The sequence below is a fragment of the Carcharodon carcharias genome, chromosome 17 (assembly GCF_017639515.1).
Source record: "Carcharodon carcharias isolate sCarCar2 chromosome 17, sCarCar2.pri, whole genome shotgun sequence".
NCBI classification, from domain to species: domain Eukaryota; kingdom Metazoa; phylum Chordata; class Chondrichthyes; order Lamniformes; family Lamnidae; genus Carcharodon; species Carcharodon carcharias.
Window position 1 is genome coordinate 59,225,586 of NC_054483.1, and position 18,014 is coordinate 59,243,599.

The 18,014-nt window shown below is 41.2% G+C and overlaps 1 protein-coding gene across 1 annotated transcript in view; it reads left to right on the forward strand.

The window, feature by feature from the left end:
• Positions 1-18,014, forward strand: part of ptenb (phosphatase and tensin homolog B) — a 166,933-nt gene that overhangs the window by 24,811 nt on the left and 124,108 nt on the right. The window lies entirely within an intron of this gene.

Consider the following 18,014-nt stretch of genomic DNA (forward strand, 5'->3'; position numbering starts at 1 on the left):
AACAGGATTGTAGTAAAGCAGTCATACCTATCTACTCCTATATAATTAATGAGCATTTGCTGTAACTGCTGCCTGCCGAATAAGATCTGAACCCATGCTTGCCATCATGCTTTGTTGAGATAGGTGAGGTATTGGAAACAGTAACTCGGATCACTTGCCTGAAAAGACAGAACTCAACAATCTTCTGTAGCAGATTTGCTTATTAAAGCTGAACCAGCTAGGTCAACTGCTGATGATAGACTCAACAGCTTTGTCAAAAACAGAATTACCTGGAAAAACTCAGCAGGTCTGGCAGCATCGGCGGAGAAGAAAAGAGTTGACGTTTCGAGTCCTCATGACCCTTCGACAGAACTTGAGTTCGAGTCCAAGAAAGAGTTGAAATATAAGCTGGTTTAAGGTGTGTGTGTGGGGGGGTGTGGAGAGATAGAGAGAGAGAGGTGGAGGAGGGAGGGTGTGGTTGTAGGGACAAACAAGCAGTGATAGAAGCAGATCATCATCAATGTGACATTCAGGGTAGATCAGTCACAAAGAGCCCCAATAACCCTGCATGCAATAACCCAAACAGCTAGATGGTCTTGGGATGTATGGACAGAGAAGTTTATAAGTGCTTTGAGCTGATGGTTTGCATGGTTTTAGCTAACCAAATTTCAGAAGGATTCCTTAGATTCTTTGTTCTCCCTAAATTTTTGATTTTGTCATCCTGTACCAAAGACTCTGACCTTGGGTCAATGGGATGCATCTAAGGGAGTGTATCCACTCCATATGAGAAAACAGAAACTGCAACATGTAGATTTTTCAGTAGTTTGGTCTAAAATCTGAAGTATGATTTCTGTGTGTGTCAGAACCCAATGATCAGAAAGATGATTTGAGTCCATTTTATTTTGATTGGGCTTGATTCATTTCCTTAGCCTTTAGTTATTTGTTACACTTATTTTGGAGTTTGTTACTTTTATTCCCCAACCGAGAAAATGTGCTTCCAGATAATAACTCACAAATAAGGAGATACTAAAGTTGTGTGTTGTGTTTGATTTAACTACTATATCTAGCTAGGGATTTGGTTATGTTTGGAAATATTTTTAGGTTCTATACATGCTGTGTTTAGTGCTGCGTGAATATCTCATTGTCACTCATGAAATTATGAGGATAATAATCCTATTTTCTGAAGGGAATGAAATTTTTTTCCTCCTTGAAGCAAGAAATCTTAGGCAATCCTTTTTGTTTGCATAGTAATGACTTCAGTGATTATTAAAGCAGAAACTCAAGTTGAGTGGACTTTACAGCACAATCCTTAAAAGGCTATGTAGAGTAATTTTCTGTAAAAGTTCATTTTGCACATAGTTGCAATGCTCCCAGCCTTTTGCTTAGGGTTGAATCTCAGTCAAACCCATGACCAAAAGATTGTGTGCCATTCATTTTCTTAAATTTACTCGCAATTATAAAATTTTAATCCTAATCCCACTGTTCCATTTTCTGTGCTAGTCATGCTTGGGATTTTGGGGTAAGACTTCCAATTGGTAACTTTATTATTTTGGACGTTTTTCTGGGATCTTTTGGTCTTCAAACTGAAAATGGATATCTTGATCTCTTTTACATTGGACCCTGTTCACTGTAGGGGCACTTTCATCCAATTAGTGTTTCCTTGTTTCATGTCAAGGGCCCAGTAATGAACAGAATTCTGCCATGCCATCTTGTCTCTATAAAACAGCCATTCTGGCACTCTGTGGTTTTGCTTAGTTCAAAAAAAGACCTAATTGAGAATTGAATTTTGATTTAAAATTGATTGTTTTAGTGATGTCTGAATGCTTTGAGATTGCTTCAAAGAACAGTTAAATGTAGCAAATACAACTGAATAGAATGTGAAACTAAATATTAAAATATTAAATCTTCACTGTGTAATGAACAATAGTAAAGCCATGTAAATAGCTGAAATTGGAATCGGTGCTAGGGAATCTGTTTCCAGTTGTGTTGTCCATCCTCAAATGGACAAATTGCTCATTTCCCCCCTTCATATTCAAAGGGCAATTGTAGTCTTTATACAATTGCTTTTTTGTATTATTTTTAGTTCTCTGTTCTCAGTAAAGAAAGTTTCATTTCAGTTAATAATGAGTCATGCATTTTGAAGTACTAAGAGTGGAGTTAATGGTACTTGATAAATTAAGAAGTTTACTACATCATTCTACTCAACCTGAGTAAAACTGGGGGATCCTGGCCGGGATTTTCCGGCCCCGTTGCGGGCGGGACCTGCCACAGGTGAGGTGGTGGCCCAGCCAGAAGTCCACTGACTTGCGGAAGCACCATAAGGTCTTGGCAGCGAGCAGGTGTGGAAAATCCTGTCCCCAGTGTTACACTATTATTTGTAGAATGTAATTCTGCTTGTTGAGAATCACTGACTTCCTTCAATTTGATCCTCATCTTCATGTCCCTGCACTGCCTTTTACCCACTCTTATCTGTGACCACCTTCAACTATACCCACACTCTCTTGTTCTCCAACTATTATTTAGTTCTTATTCCTTGCTCCCATTCCATAGTTGACAGGTGTCTTTGTGCAATGCCTCTGTCCTCAAAATTCCTTCATGCTATCAAGGGCCTTCTTAAAAACCCTTTTCTTCAACTATGCTTTAGCCTCTCTCCCCATCAAACTTTCAGTGCTCCCTTCTTCCTCCTTGATCTTTTTTTGACTTCTAGACATTTGTACATCAACAGTTGATTTTATTTTGACATTGGTAGGGTATTTCAGCTGTTAATTTCTGTTGCCTAGCTCTTATCCAGTCACTGGCAGCTTCAGTGTGAACCTGCAAGTTTCAATAAGTAAAATGTCAAGGAAAAGTTGGTTTTTAAAAATAGGTCTAGCTGCACACAGGTCTTAAGTTAATCCAGCAGGTTAACATTGGGGTAGTTGTTAGTTGCATGAGACCTTGCTTTGGGAATTGACTTCTCAAACTGAGCAGCAGGGACAGGGATGCACAAAATTTATTTTGAAGGTTTTGCGGGGATGGTGCGTGTGTCCTTCCCCTTGAATTTCCACGTTGAAGTGTGGTCAGAGAAAAGGTATTTTAGAGGCTTTTTGATGCCAAAGGAAGAGTTTGAGGGCAGGGGCATAATGATTTTTAAAGAAAAACACTTGCCACCAATATGAAGATAATTGTGAGGTGCACTATAGAAATGTTGGTGGTTACTGCTGTAGTCCTTCTGCACTGTATATCATTGCATGATTAATTATCGTTGCCAGGAAGCTCCAAGTCCAGGAACTGGGGCAGAAGTCTGAAAGAAAGAATGACTTGGCTTGCATTTATATCATGCTTTCAGGAGCACCGAACATCTCAACGTTTTACAGCTAGTCTTTGAAGTGTAGTTACTATTGTAATATGGGAAACGCGGCAGCTAATTTACACTCAGCAAACTCCCACAAACAGCAATGTGATAATGGACAAATAATGTTTTTTATGATGTGGATTGGGGGATAAATATTGGCCTGTTCATCAGGGATAACTCCCCCATCTCTTTGAAATAATGCCATGGGTTCTTTTGCATGCATCTGAGTAGGCAGATGAGGCCTCAGTTTAATGTCTTATTCAAAAGCTGCAACCTCTGACAGTGCAGTGCTCCTTCAGTGCTGGAATGGAGCATCAGCCTTGTTTTTTTAATGCTCCAGCCTTGGGACTTGAACCCTGAACCGTGTGAATGAGAGCTGAGTGAGTTACTCGCTGACAATGGTTGACACACTAGGTTTGAAAGAAAGTGCGCTAGGATAGAAAAGACGTGGGAATGAAGCGAGGGGTCAGATGGAAGGTAGCAAAATCATCGTTGCATCATTAACTGCTGAAATTTAAATCTGGATTTTTTTCCTACAGTGGAACACGTTCACCTGCTGGGAAACTTTAATATGTTGCTAATTTATAGACCATGTAACCAGGGACATAAGACCATAAGATGTAGGAGCATAAGTAGGCCATTCGGCCCATCGAGTGCTCTGCCATTCAATGAGATCATGGCTGATCTGATGATCCTCAGCTACACTTTCCTGCCTTTTCCCCATAATCCTTGATTAAAAATCCAACTCAGCCATGAATATACTTAATGACCCAGCCTCTACAGCCCTCTGCGTAAAGAATTCCACAGATTGACTACCCTCTGAGAGAAGAAATTCATCCTCATCTCTGCCTTAAATGGGTGCCCTCTTACTCTGAGATTATGCCCTCTGGTCCTAGACTCTCTCATAAGGGGAAACAACCTATCAGTATCTACCGTGTCAAGCCCCCTAAGAATCTTATAAGGTCGCCTCTCATTCTTCTAAACTCCAATGAGTACAGGCCCAACCTATTCAACCTCTCCTCATAAGAAAATCCGTCCATACCCAGGATCAACCGAGTGAACCTTCTCTGGACTACCTGCAATGCCAGTGTATCTTTCCTTAGATAAGGGGACCAAAATTGTTCACCGTATTCTAGATGTGGCCTAACTAGTGTCTTGTATAGTTTTAGCAAGACTTCCATATTTTTATACTCCATTCCCTTTGAAATAAAGGCCAACATTCCATTTACCTTCCCTATTACCTGTTGAATTTGTATGTTAGCTTTTTGGGATTCATGCACAAGGACTTTTTTTGGTCATCTTTTGTTGGTTTTTAAAACTTTCTCATTCCTCTGGTTTACCACTAATCTTAGCCACATTGTATGTTTTTTCTTTCAATTTGATCCTGTCCTTAACTTCCTTGGTTAACCATGGTCGGTTTATCCCCTTGCTTGAATCTTTCTTCCTCACTGTTGAGAGTCATGAACTATTTTCTTAAACGTCTGCCGTTGTTCATCAATTGCTGCTTTCCCAGTCCACTCCAACCAACTCTGCCCTCATTCCATTGTAACTACCCTTATTTAAGTTTAGCATAGTTGTTTCCGACCCAAGATTCTCATTCTCAAACTGAATACTAAATTCTATCATATTATGGTCACTGTTACCTAGGGGATCCTTTACTCTGAGATCATTGATTAAACCTGCGTCTTTACACGTTACCAGATTCAAAATAGCCTGATCCCTGGTTGGAATTACAACACATTGTTCTATGAAACTGTCCTGAATAGGGATTACTCGTGTCTACCTCTGCCAATTTGATTTTCCCAATCTACATGAAGATTAATGTCACCCACGATTAATGTACTGCCTTTTTTACATGCCGTCATTATCTCCTGATTTATTCTCTGTCCTACAATATAGTTACTGTCAGGAGGCCTATGGATTACTCCCACCAGTCGCCTTCCCCTTGTTATTTCTACCTCCACCCATATGAATTCTACATCTTCTGATCCAAGATCCTTTCTTGCTATTGTACTTATTCCATCTCATACTAACAAAGCTACCCCACCACCCTTTCCTTCCTGCCTGACATTTCAAAAAGTCACATACCCCTGAATATTTAGTTCCCAGTTTTGATCTCCTTGTAACCATGTCGCCGTAATAGCTGAGATCATACCCATCAACCTCTATTTGTGTGGTTAATTTTATTTTGTTCCAAATACTACGTGCATTTAAGTAAAGGGCCACTAATTTTGCCTTTTTACCATTTTACCTCCTTTGACCCTGTTTGCCCACCCCTCCACCCCCCCAATTTAGTTTAAAGCCCTGTCTACAGCCCTAGTTATTCGGTTCGCCAGGACACTGGTGCCAGCACGGTTCAAGTGAAGCCCGTCCCACCGGAACAGCTCTCAGTACTGGTGCCAGTGCCCCATTCTTCCCACACCAATCTCAGCCATGCATTTAACTCCTTCATTTTACTTACCATATGCCAGTTTGCCCGTGGCTCAGGTAGCAATCCTGAGATTATTACCTTAAATGTTCTGCTTTTTAGTTTAGCTCCTAACTGTTCAAATTCTTTCAGCAGAACCTCCTTTCTGGTCCTGTCAATGTCGTTGGTACCAACATGGACGACGATAACTGGATCCCTCCCCTCCCACTCCAAGTTCCTCTCCAGCCCTGAGGAGATGTCAACCCTGTCACCGGGCAGGCAAAATAGCCTTCGGGACTCAGCTGCAGAGAACAGTATCTTCCCCCTAATTATACTGTCCCCTACCACTACTACGCTCCCATTTCCTCTCCCCACTTGAATGGCTCCCTGTACCATGGTGCTGTGGTCAGTTTGCTTATCCTCCCTGCAGTCCCCTCTCTCATCCACACAGCTTGCAAGAACCTTGTAACTGTTGGACAGTTGCAGGGGCTGAAGCTCCTTGAACGCTACCCCCCGAGTCCCTACACCTGCTTCACCTGCAGTAACACACTCTGTCCCTCATCACAGACCAAAGTTGATTTACCTAATCTGAGAGGTGTGACCGCCTCCTTGAGCAAAGTGTCTAGGTAGCTTTCCCCCTCTCTGACATGGCGCAATATTTGCAGCTTGGACTCCACCTCCTTAACTCTGATCTGAAGTTCCTTGAGCTGTAAACACTTGGTACAGATGTGTTTGCCCTGGATCACCTTAGTGACCAGCAGCTCCCACATGCTGCAGCAGCAACATATCACCCTCCTGCCGTCACTATCGAATTTTATTCAATTTATTAATTAATTACTCTAGTATCCCCAATCTTTACACTTTATATTTTTTTATACATACCAGTATCAATTTTATACTTAAGATATCTTTATGAAAAGGAGAAAAAAAAACTAGAGATATAAATGCAAACTAAAGACCTTACTTTTACTTTAAAGACTAGAAATACTCACTGATCCTACTTACCAATCAGCTGCTGTCCACGCTCTTTTCCCTCTCACGCTCTTTAATAGTCTCACTCTCTTCTCTCACTCTTTCACTGTTAAAGGCCCTGCTCCTCTCTCACCCTCTCGTTGTAAATGACCATGTTGTTCCTCTCACTCTCTCGCTGTAAATGGCCCTGCTCCTCTCTCTCACTCTCGCTGAAAATGACCACACTGTTTCTCTCGCTGTAAATAAGACAGCTATTTTGACAGTCTGGCGTTCCCTCATGGAAATGCAGCATTGTTCTGGGGAGATGTTGAGTAGCGTAATGCTTAGTTTTGTGCTGGTTTCTTGTTGCTGGTTGGTTGTCTTTTTCCCTACCTGTTAATGAATGGAGATGTTAATCAGTCGCTCATGATGAATTAGTGGTGTCAGGAAGAAATTTTTCACTCAGAGGGTGGTTGGAGTGTGGAATGAACTTCCTGAGAGAGTGGTGGAGGCAGGTTCAATCAAGGTATTCAAAAGAATTTGATTGCTATCTGAAAAAAGAGAATGTGAAAGGTTACGGGGATAAGGCAGGGATGTGGGACTAGATGGAATGCCCTTTCAGAGAGCAGACTCGATGGGCCAAATTACCACCTTTTTCACTGTAAAGATTTTGTGATTCTGTGAACAATTAACAGAAGGTGATTATTTGAGTTAATCACATTTTTGTTCCTTTTATGTGAAGAGGGAGGCACTCTTGATGCAGGACTTTTAGATAAATGCGGAGAATATGAGAGGGAAATGGCTGTTACAAGGAAGTAATCAAGCCTGTTGTGATAAATAATTTCTTGTTCACCTTGCTTTAGTGGTAAAACACTTGCTTCTGAGTCAGCTGATTGTGGGTTCAAGTTCCACTCCAGAGACTTGAGCACATGATCTAGGCTGACATTTCAGTGCTGTCCTGAGGGAGTGCTTCATTGTCAAAAATGCCACATTTTGGGGATGAAATGTTAAACTGATGCCCCATCTGCCTCCTCCGTTGGATGTAACAACTACCATGGTTCTACTCAAGGAAGAACAAGGGAGCTTTCCGACTGTTCTGGCCAACATTCATCACGTTGGTTTTGTGGGACTTGCTGTAGGCAGATTGGTTGCCATGTTTCCTGACACCCCAATGCTTAACTACATTTCAAAAATGCTTGATTGACTGTGCAATGGTTTGGGACATCCTGAGTTTATAAAAGGTACTATGTAAATGCAAGTTAATTCTTTCTAAATCGGAAAAACAGTTTAAACGATTTTAGCTACTAGAATCTAAGCTTGGGTTGCTTTCTTAGTATGCTTCCACCCACCTGGTGCTTCTGTATGTTTTGGGATACATCTTTAGATACGGCTAAATACGTCTCTCTTGGTTGTATGAAATCAAGTTTGTTAAGGTTACGATACTGAGCAGCAGACTGATGGTCTCATTCTCACTTCCTGGGGGTGTCTTAAGGTGCTATGTAAAAGCAAGTTCTTTCTTTATTCAACAAACACTAAAAAAAAAGCTCCCATTATGATACTACAGATCCTTACTTGTAGAATTAGGGTTCAGATGCCAGTCAAGATGTTTTAGAATCACCATAGCAACAAGTGGGAGAAATTTTGAGGGAGGGAGTTCCAGAGAGTAGGACCCAGTCTGAAAGCTGTTGCACAAGGGGTGAGATGAAGGGAAGAAGTGAAGAACTAGGCCACGGACAGAGGATTGATCATTTGATGGAAAGGGATAGATGGCTAGTTGAGGGTAGGTGGAGGCTGTGGGAAGAATTCAAAGATGAGAATTTGAGGTGCTATAGGATGAATGATTGTATGTTATAGGTTATTTATTATTCTTGTCAGGTAGACTTTCTTGTCTTCCCTGTGACACTGTCCTTCCTTGCTTGTGTTTGTTCCAGCTTTCTACAATCAGTTTTTTCATGGTTATAACATTTAAGTGGGCAGATCAGAACTGCTCTCATTTAAAATCTACTGTTTTTTTTTCAAATGGCTATTCTTGTGATATTAGACCATGTATCTAAACATTCTGCTCTTGAATGGTAAATTGTAATTTCAGTAATGTAACTTGATGAGGACAGCCCCATTTAACCATCTACTAAAAATTTGAAATGCTTCATCAAAATTATCTGCTCTATTTAAGTAGATCTCCCAAGATCCCTTGAATGTAATCTGTCAGGTTTCATGGACCCAGCTAGTAAAAATGGATAGGGCAGCTTACCCAGATCTACTCTGTCCAATGCCCAGTTTCCTAGGCCTCAGTTTCTTTCAGTCCAGCAGTTCCCAGGCATTTTCACTCTACATGATTCTCGGTACCCATTTTTAGTCTCAGTACCCAGCACATGTTTGCTGCTATCTCATTGTTTTTCTTGGGCTTCATAAAAGATTGGACAAGACAATTGTTCTCATCAGTAAAGGATCATGTAGACAGCCATAGAGGAAGATTTACAAACTTAAATGGGAAGGGACGAGGAGAAGGAAATTTTCTGAAAGATTGAGGTATCAGAAAAAGTTAAGGATGGAGGGACCATAGTGGAACCCAGGGCACAGTTTAGAAAGGAAAGAGTGTGGGGCATGATAGAAATCGACATTGAACTGAGAATTAGAATGGGGAAAGAAATAGGCACTTGTAGTGACAGTTTTTTGAATTGTTGGAAGTAATGATACTTAAACTGAAATAGTATCTAATAGTAAATACAGTGTAATATTATGTACAGTACTTAATTACCTCAGCTTAGACAGGTAGACAACTGTACTTGCGTCGTAATTGGCTGAGAGAATAACACAGTTACTAGTCTCATTGGATTCTTTGTTTTTAACATTATCTGTTCATATGCATCCAATACATATTGATCATTGCATCCTAGTCTTAACTTTAGCTAAAGCTCAAATGCTTTATGTTTGTCAGCTTCTCACCAGGTACTAGAAATATTTTTTCCTAAACTGTGGGATTTTTGTTTCTATTTTGCATTTCGTGCTAAACATGCACCCAAGTCTTGTATTAACGTCAGCCTTGGTTCAGTGGTAGCATTCTTACCTCTCACAGAGTGTGCTGGAAGTGCTGTCACTTGGATGAGACATTTGAACCAAGACCCTGTCTGCTCCCTTAGGTGAACACAAAATAACCCATGGCACTAAAAAGAAGCAAGGGAGCCCTTCCAGCATCCTGGCTAGTGTTTAATCCCTTTGCCCACATCACAAAAATAGGCTATGTGATAATTTCTCTCATTGCTGTTTCTGAGACTTTGCCAGATCCAAATTACCTGCCACATTTTCCTACACTACAATAGTGACTATGCTTAAAGAATACTTCATTGGCTTGAAGCCCTTTGGGACATCCTGAAGGTGTGAAAGATGCTATAAGTTCTTTTTTCATATAGAGCATAGTTATTATCAGTAATATTGTAAATTTCTGGGCTTATTTCATAATAGTACTTAGACATTGCAAGTTTAAGTTGTTTGAGGGTCTTTGGCATAAGAAAATGTCCTTAAATAATAAAAATCTCATAATTATTTATTAGGGAAGGTTGAGAGAAGATTTGGTGGAGCTGTTCAAAATCATAACCTGCCTGTATAGCAAGGAACTGTTTCTATTATCAGAAGGGTTATGAACCAGACAGCACAGATTTAAAGTGTGACAGAAGGCCCAAAGTGACATGAGGAATAACATTTAACGTTGCACGTGCTTACGACCTGGAATGCACTGCCTGAAAGGGTGATGGAGACAGATTCAGTTATGGGAATTGGTTAACCATCTGAATGGAAAGAAATTTGTAGGGCTATTAGGAAAGGGCTAAACGGCTCTTGCAGAAAACCAACACAGGCTCAAGTGGCTAAATGGCCTCCTTTTTTGCTGTAATCATCCTATGATTCTATTCTATTAAAATGTTGAACACTTAAAGAGAAGGTATTGTTAAAATTAACAAAGAGCTTTGCAGACATGTTCTGTGTCTTTTGCTTGTAATATGCCTGTGGAGGGATACTCTACCTTGAGCTATGCAGAATATGCAAGCCTTTCAGTGCAAAATCATTGGTAGATAATTTTGAAACAGAGCTAGCTTACTTTTCATTTTGGCATGTGGTTTCTGAACCTTTGCTGTTTAATTGTGATTTTACACAACCTCTACACACAATTTTTGAAAACTTTATATACTCAGCGTTTATCTTTCTGTTCATTTCTTGAACTTGGTTTACTCTTAAAACCTCATTTCTGTGTTTTTCACAACCAATTTTGCTAGTCAGCCTGTACTCAATCCCCATCCACAGCTTCATTATTTCTCATCTGTATCCCTCATTCCTGCATTGATCATATTGTGGTCATTTTGCCTCAGTTCAATGCTATTTAACATGCAAAACTTGTGATGCTGTGTTCAAACAAATAGCCAGTGATTTTATCAAAAATGAACTGCCTGAGGCTCATTTTAAACCTAGTTTTAGCATTGGTGTAGTGTCCGAGTGGTGAACCAGCAGGAACCCTATAAACAGGTGACTTTTTTTTAACTGAGTTTGGTTGGAAAAGAATGTCCTTTTTTATTTTTTTAAAATTATGAGCAACACCCGCTAATCTTTTCAAGCTTCAAAATAAATCAAGTGACACCCAACATTAGGAAAATCAGATTGTACTAGTAGATAGATAAAGATGATCAGTCATTTGGTTTCACTTGATTTCTTGTTTTTATCTTTTATTGTACAGCAGGTTTCCAGTAGCGGTGATAGTGGAGCACTTTAGTCATTGACTTTATGGATGAGCCAGTGTACGTGCCGGTATTTAAAGAATTTTGGTTGGGCTTAACTGCTGTGTTAGTTTTGACATTTTTTTAGTTGGTTTTGGTGTTTGTTTTGAATTTGACTTTGTTGGGCAGGTTTATATTTCGATTTATAAATTCCAGGATTATGAGTGACTGTTGTGAGGCTGCTCTGTTTTGAGGTTTTTTTTGTCAGTGCGAACAAATGCGACTTGGTAGTTCAGATGGTGTGAGTAATCTTCCAAGGATAGCCATTAGGATATTTTGAAATAGTAACTGTGCCTAACAGATATGTTGAGTAACCGGTAGGATATAATCTTCTCACATGGTCTTATGGATGTTGTTTAAGCTAAATGGGGACTGTTCGAAGGTTCCTAGTGACCACACCTGTAGCACATGTTGGTTTCCAGGAACTCCGGCTCAGAGTTGATGAGCTGGAGTCTGATCTTCAGACGCTGTAACTCAACAGGGAGGGGGAGAGTTAGCTGGATGCTGTGTTTCAGGGGACAGACACACCCCTTAGCTTAACTACCTTAAATTCAGCCAATGGTCAGGACAGGAACAGGAGAGTGTGACTATGAGTGAGGCAGGTAGAGGTATCCAGGAAGTAGCACTGCAGGAGCCTCAACCCTTGCCCTTATCCAACAGGTTCGAGATTCTTGCTGCCTGTGTGGACGAGACCGGGGACTGTAAGGAGAATGAGCAAACTGACCATAGCACCGTGGTACAGGGAGCCATTCAAGTGGGGGGAGAAAAGAGAAATGTAGTTGTAATTGGGGATAGTATAATTAGGGGAATAGATACTGTTCTCTGTAGCCAGGATCGAGAGTCCCAAAGGCTGTGTTGCCTATCTGGTGCCAGGGTTAAGGATATCTCATCTGGGCTGCAGAGGAACTTGGGGTGGGAGGGGAAAGATCCAGTTGTGGTGGTCCATGTAGGTACCAACAATATAGGTAAAACGAAGAAAGAGGGGCTAAATTAAAAAGCAGAACCAAAAAGGTAATAATCTCCGGATTACTATCTGAGCCACAAGCTAATTGGCACAGGGTCAATAAGATTAAAGAGAGAAATGCGTGGCTCAAAGATTAGTGTGGGAGAAATGGGTTTGAATTCATGGGACATTGGCACCAGTACTGGGGAAAGGGAGCTATTCTGTTTGGATCGGCTCCACTTGAATCATGCTGGGACCAGTGCCCTGGCGAATTGCTTAACTAGGGTTGTAGATAGGGCTTTAAACTAAATATTTGGTGTGGGGGGTGGTGGTGATGGTGGGAAGGAGGGTTCAGTTGCATGGAAATATAAAAAAATCAAAGTTTAAGGAGAGGGTAAGAGTGCAGGTTAGTGACGAGGTTGATTGTTACCAAAAAGTGAAAGGAAGGGACAGAGTATGTGAGCGCTATATTGTACCAAAGAATCATATAAGAATAGGGAAAATTAACAATAGGGCAAACTTAAAGGCTTTGTACCTGAATGTGGTTACAGGGAGAACAGGTCTGGGAGTTGAATATCCGAGGGCACTGTGTGTTTCGGAAGGATAGGCAGGAAGGAAAGGAGGTGGTGTAGCTTTGTTAGTAAAGGAAGAGATTAGTGCTATACTGAGGAATGATATAGGCACTGGAGAGCAAGACATAGAGTCAGGCTGGGTAGAAATAAGAAATACCAAGGGAAAGAAGTCCCTGATAGGAGTAATCTATTGGTCCCCAAACAGTCGTTCAGCAGAAGGGCACAGTATAAACCAGGAAATACATGTAAGAAAGGCACGGCAATAATCGGTGTTTTTAATATGCATATAGTCTGGAATAATCAAAGTGGCAAGGGTAGCCTCGAGTGAGAGTTCATAGAGTGTATTAGAGATTGCTTCTTGGAGCAATATGTTGTGGAACCAACTAGGGAGCAGGCTCTTCTGGATTTGGTTTTGTGCAATGAGATGGGATTAATTAATGATCTCATAGTAAAGGATCCTCCAGGGAAGAGTGATCATAGCATGCTAGCATTTCAAGTTCAGTTTGAGAGTGAGAAACTTGAGTCCCACACTAGTGTTCTGGAGTTAAACAAAGGTAACTACATAGGCATGAGGGCAGATTTGGCCCTAGTGGACTGGGCAGGAAGACTACAAGGTAGGACAGTTGATGAACAGTAGCAGATATTTAAGGAGTTATTCAATTCCTCCCAAGTAAAATATATTCCAAAGAGGAAGAAAGATGGTAAGAGGGGGAAAAAACATCCATGGCTAAGAAAGGAAGTTAAAGATAACATAAAGGTAAAAACTAAGGCATACCAAATTGTAAAGGTCAGTGGCAGGCTGGAAGATTGGGAAACTTTTAAAGATCAACAAAGGGTTACTAAAAAAAAAAATAAAAAGAGCAAAGGTAAATTATGGAAGAAAAGTAGTGCAAAATGTAAAAACTGACAGTTATAGCTCATTAAATTAACAATTGGGCTGTTGAGTTGAGTGGTCAGGTGATGCCCGGGGATGCTTTTCCTTTGAGTTTTCATCCTTACAAATAGGCTGAGGTGCCTGATGCAAGGTGCCATGTGGGACACCAGGATCTCCAGTGGCAATAACCCAATGGTTCAAGTCGTCTTCAGCTCGATGGCTATCATAGAAGGTGTTGGCAGTGATTTCATACTCTACAAGTATATAAAAGGAGAGTAGTAAAAGCGAGTGTTGGTCCCTTGGAGGATGAGATTGGAGAGTTAATAGTGGGAAACGCAGAAATGGCAGAGGCGCTTAATCAATATTTTGCCTCAGTTTTCATGGTGGAGGACACTAGTACCACCCCAATAGTAACAGGTAGTGCAGAGGATATAGAGAAGGAGGAACTTAGAACAGTCACCAACACTAGAGAAAAAGTACTGAGCAAACTATTGGGATTAAAGAGTGACAAGTCCCCAGGACCTGATGGCCTACATCTCAGGGCCTTAAAGGAAACAGCAGCGGAGATAGTGGATGCATTGGCTATAATATTCCAAAATTCCCTGGATTCTGTAAAGGTTCCAGTGGATTGGAAAAATGCTAATATAACGCCCTTATTCAAAAAGGGGGGAAGCAGAAAGTCGGAAACTATAGACCAGTTAGTTTAAGGCTGTTGTAGGGAAATTGTTGGAATCCATTATTAAGGAAGTAGTAATGGGGCATTTGGAAAGTCAAAATGCAATCCATCAGAGTCAGCATGGTTTTATGAAGAGTAAATTACGTTTGACTAATTTGCTAGAGTTATTTGAAGATGTGACAAGCAAAGTGGATAATAGGGATCCTGTAGATGTAGTATATCTGGACCTCCAGAAGGCCTTTGACAAGGTGCCACACAAAGGATTAATACACGAGATAAGATCACATGGAGTTTGGGGTAATATATTAGCTTGGATAGAGAATTGGCTAACCAATAGAAAGCAGAGAGTTGGGATGAATGGGTCTTTTTCTGGATGGCAAGCTGTAACTAGTGGGGTGCCACAGGGTTCGGTCCTTGGGGCCCAACTATTTACAATCTATATTAATGACTTGAATTCAGGGATAGAAGGTACTATAGCTAAATTTACAGATGCCAACATAGGTGGGAAAGTAAGTTGCAGTGAAGAAGTAAGAAATTTACAAATGGATATGGACAGGTTAGGTGAATGGGTCAAAATTTGGCAGATGGAGTTTAACGTGGACAAGTGTGAGGTTATCCATTTTGGCCGGAAGAATGAAAAGGGGACTTATTATTTAAATGGAGAGAAACTTCACTGCAGAGGGATCTGGGTGTCGTCATGCATGAATTGCTGAAAGCTAGTATGCAGGTACATCAAATAATAAGGCAAATGGAATTTTGTCATTTATTGCTAAAGGAATAGAGTATAAAAATAGGGAAGTGTTGTTGCAACTGTACAAGGCATTGGTGAGACCACACCTGGAGTACTGTGCACAGTTTTGGTCCACTTACTTGAGGAAGGATGTAGTTGCATTGGAGGCGGTTCAGAGGAGGTTCACTAGATTGATTCTAAAGATGTGGGGCTTGTCTTAGAAGAGATTGAGCAGCTTAGGCCTATACTCGCTAGAGTTTAGAAGGATGAGGGGAGATCTAATTGAGGAATATAAGATGCTAAAGGGGATAGACAAAGTCGACATGGAGCGGATGTTTCCCCTTGTGGGGCATTCTAGAATGAGAGGCCATAGTTTTAGGCTAAGAGGTGGTAGATTTAAATCAGAGATGAGGAGGAATTACTTTTCTCAAAGAATTGTGAATCTGTGGAATTCAGTACCTCAGAGTGCAGTGGATGCCGGGACGCTGAATAAATTTAAGGTGGAGAGCGATTTTTAATTAGTAATGGGTTGAAAGGTTATGGGGAGAGGGCAGGAAATTGAAGTTGAGGCTGAAATGAGATCAGCCATGATCGTGTTGCATGGCGGGGCAGTCTCGAGGGACTGAATTGCCTACTGCTGCTCCTGGTTCTTAGGTTCTTATGTATTCTTAAATCTGCGGGGCCAAGGATAGGATTACAAAAGTGAGGAATTTAGTTTTAAAAACTTTGTTCATACCCCACCCGGAGCATAGTGTTAATCTTTTCAGCAAAGATATGTTGGCCCTCAGATTGGCCCTGTGCAAATTCGCTGGAACAATACGGGGGCTGAAAGGGTTAAATTAAGACAACAAGGTTGCATGAATTCGGTTTGTTTTCCCATGAGTTTATTAGATTGAGGGGATGATCAAATGGAGGTTTTTAAAATGATGAAGGGATTGATTACTTTAGAATACAGAGTCAACTTTTCCACATAGAAAATTCTCTCCCAGCACTTTTTTTCTTTGTAGTCTGGTGTGTTTTGAGATGTTTTATGTTTACTGTTATGCTTCAGTGCTCTTGCAGTTGCTTGGGGTGTCAATACAGCCTTTGACCAAAGAACTAAGGGTACATCCCAGAAAGCAACAAAGTAAAGGAAGGTCACTGAACTGTTGAGTGTGAAGTTCTTTCAGTGACAATGTCCTTGGTATTTTTCTTAGCCCTATATAGGATCATATACGTGCTAACCTTAAGGAAGACCTTGCTTAATGTTGTTTTGTCATGTTAATAATTTGATTCTACAATTCCTGTTATGTTAAATCATGGATACAATTTAAATTTACCAATGTTTGTTTTCTGCTGCATGCTGAGTATTGCAAAATTAATACTTTGGCTATCTTCAATTCAAATAGTTGCTGTGCAGTTGTGCTCTAATATTTAACCCCAATTTATGTAAGTGGCCTGAGTTCTAAATAAAATCTGAAATACAAGGGATTCTCCCATGGCATTAGCTGTAAGGGAAATCTCCCATGGCATTAGCTGTAAGGGAAATCTCCCATGGCATTAGCTGTAAGGGAAATCTCCCATGGCATTAGCTGTAAGGGAAATCTCCCATGGCATTAGCTGTAAGGGAAATCTCCCATGGCATTAGCTGTAAGGGAAATCTCCCATGGCATTAGCTGTAGGGGAAATCTCCCATGGCATTAGCTGTAAGCGAAATCTCCCATGGCATTAGCTGTAAGGGAAATCTCCCATTGCATTAGCTATAAGGAAATCTCCCATGGCATTGCTTACTGGTGCTAGTCAGAAATCATGACTGAGGACTCTGGCAGGGATCCAAAAAAAGAAGTTAACATTTTTTACATAAGCTAGAATAGGCAACTGCAAGGGCAACAGTTAATATGTGGAGATAGGCCTGAACAATTCGTTTTTGTTGAACACAAGAAACACTTAAGCTTTCCTATTACAAAACTTGATTCTTAACCTTCCATGTATTTGTGCTTCATTCTTTGTCAGGGATTTCGTCTTTTAAACACACCAGTACCTCTTCCTCTCCCAAATCAGCTGGATGTGGTCAAAACAACTGATTTAATTTAGTTACATGTGGTTTTATGAGCACAAGGATATTGATGCTAACTGTCAGAAGGTAGGCTGTTACATTCAGAAAATAGGGTTGGAATTTTATGATCTCCAAAGGTGGGATGACAATTAATGGCCATTTAAAGACCATCCCCTGCTGCCATTGGGATTTACCAGGAGCTTGGGCAATCAGTGCTCTGTCCAGGAATCCCACCCCCACCCCCACTGCCCACCCACCCAAGGTATTCACTTCCATCTCATTTTCCCTTTCCATCCACCCCCCCCCCCCCCCCCCCCAACCCTGGTACCCCACCACCCCTTGTGGGCATGGCAGCCTGGCCATGGCAAGACACTGGACTTGCAATAACAGAGTTGGAATGTAAAGTATGCTCCCATCAGAGACTGCCTGCAGTTCCAGCAAATGGCCACTGCTCCCAGTGGTGCTGCTGCAGCAGGAGAACTGGTGTCCTTCTGAATGACTAGGAGCTCTGAGATGGGACTTCCTCCTTGATGGGGTGGATGTTCCGGCTGAAACCAATTCACGGCCCACACCCGTTAAAGGGCTGCGGAGTGACCCAACCAAACAAAGGCAGGATCCGACTCGACATTTACACTGGGGGGGGGGGGGGGGGTGGGCGGAGACACACCCCCCCCCCCCCCCCCCCCCCCCCCACCCCCAATGTAAAATTCAGCTCAAAGTATTTTCTCAAAAAGCAATAAGTCAATATTT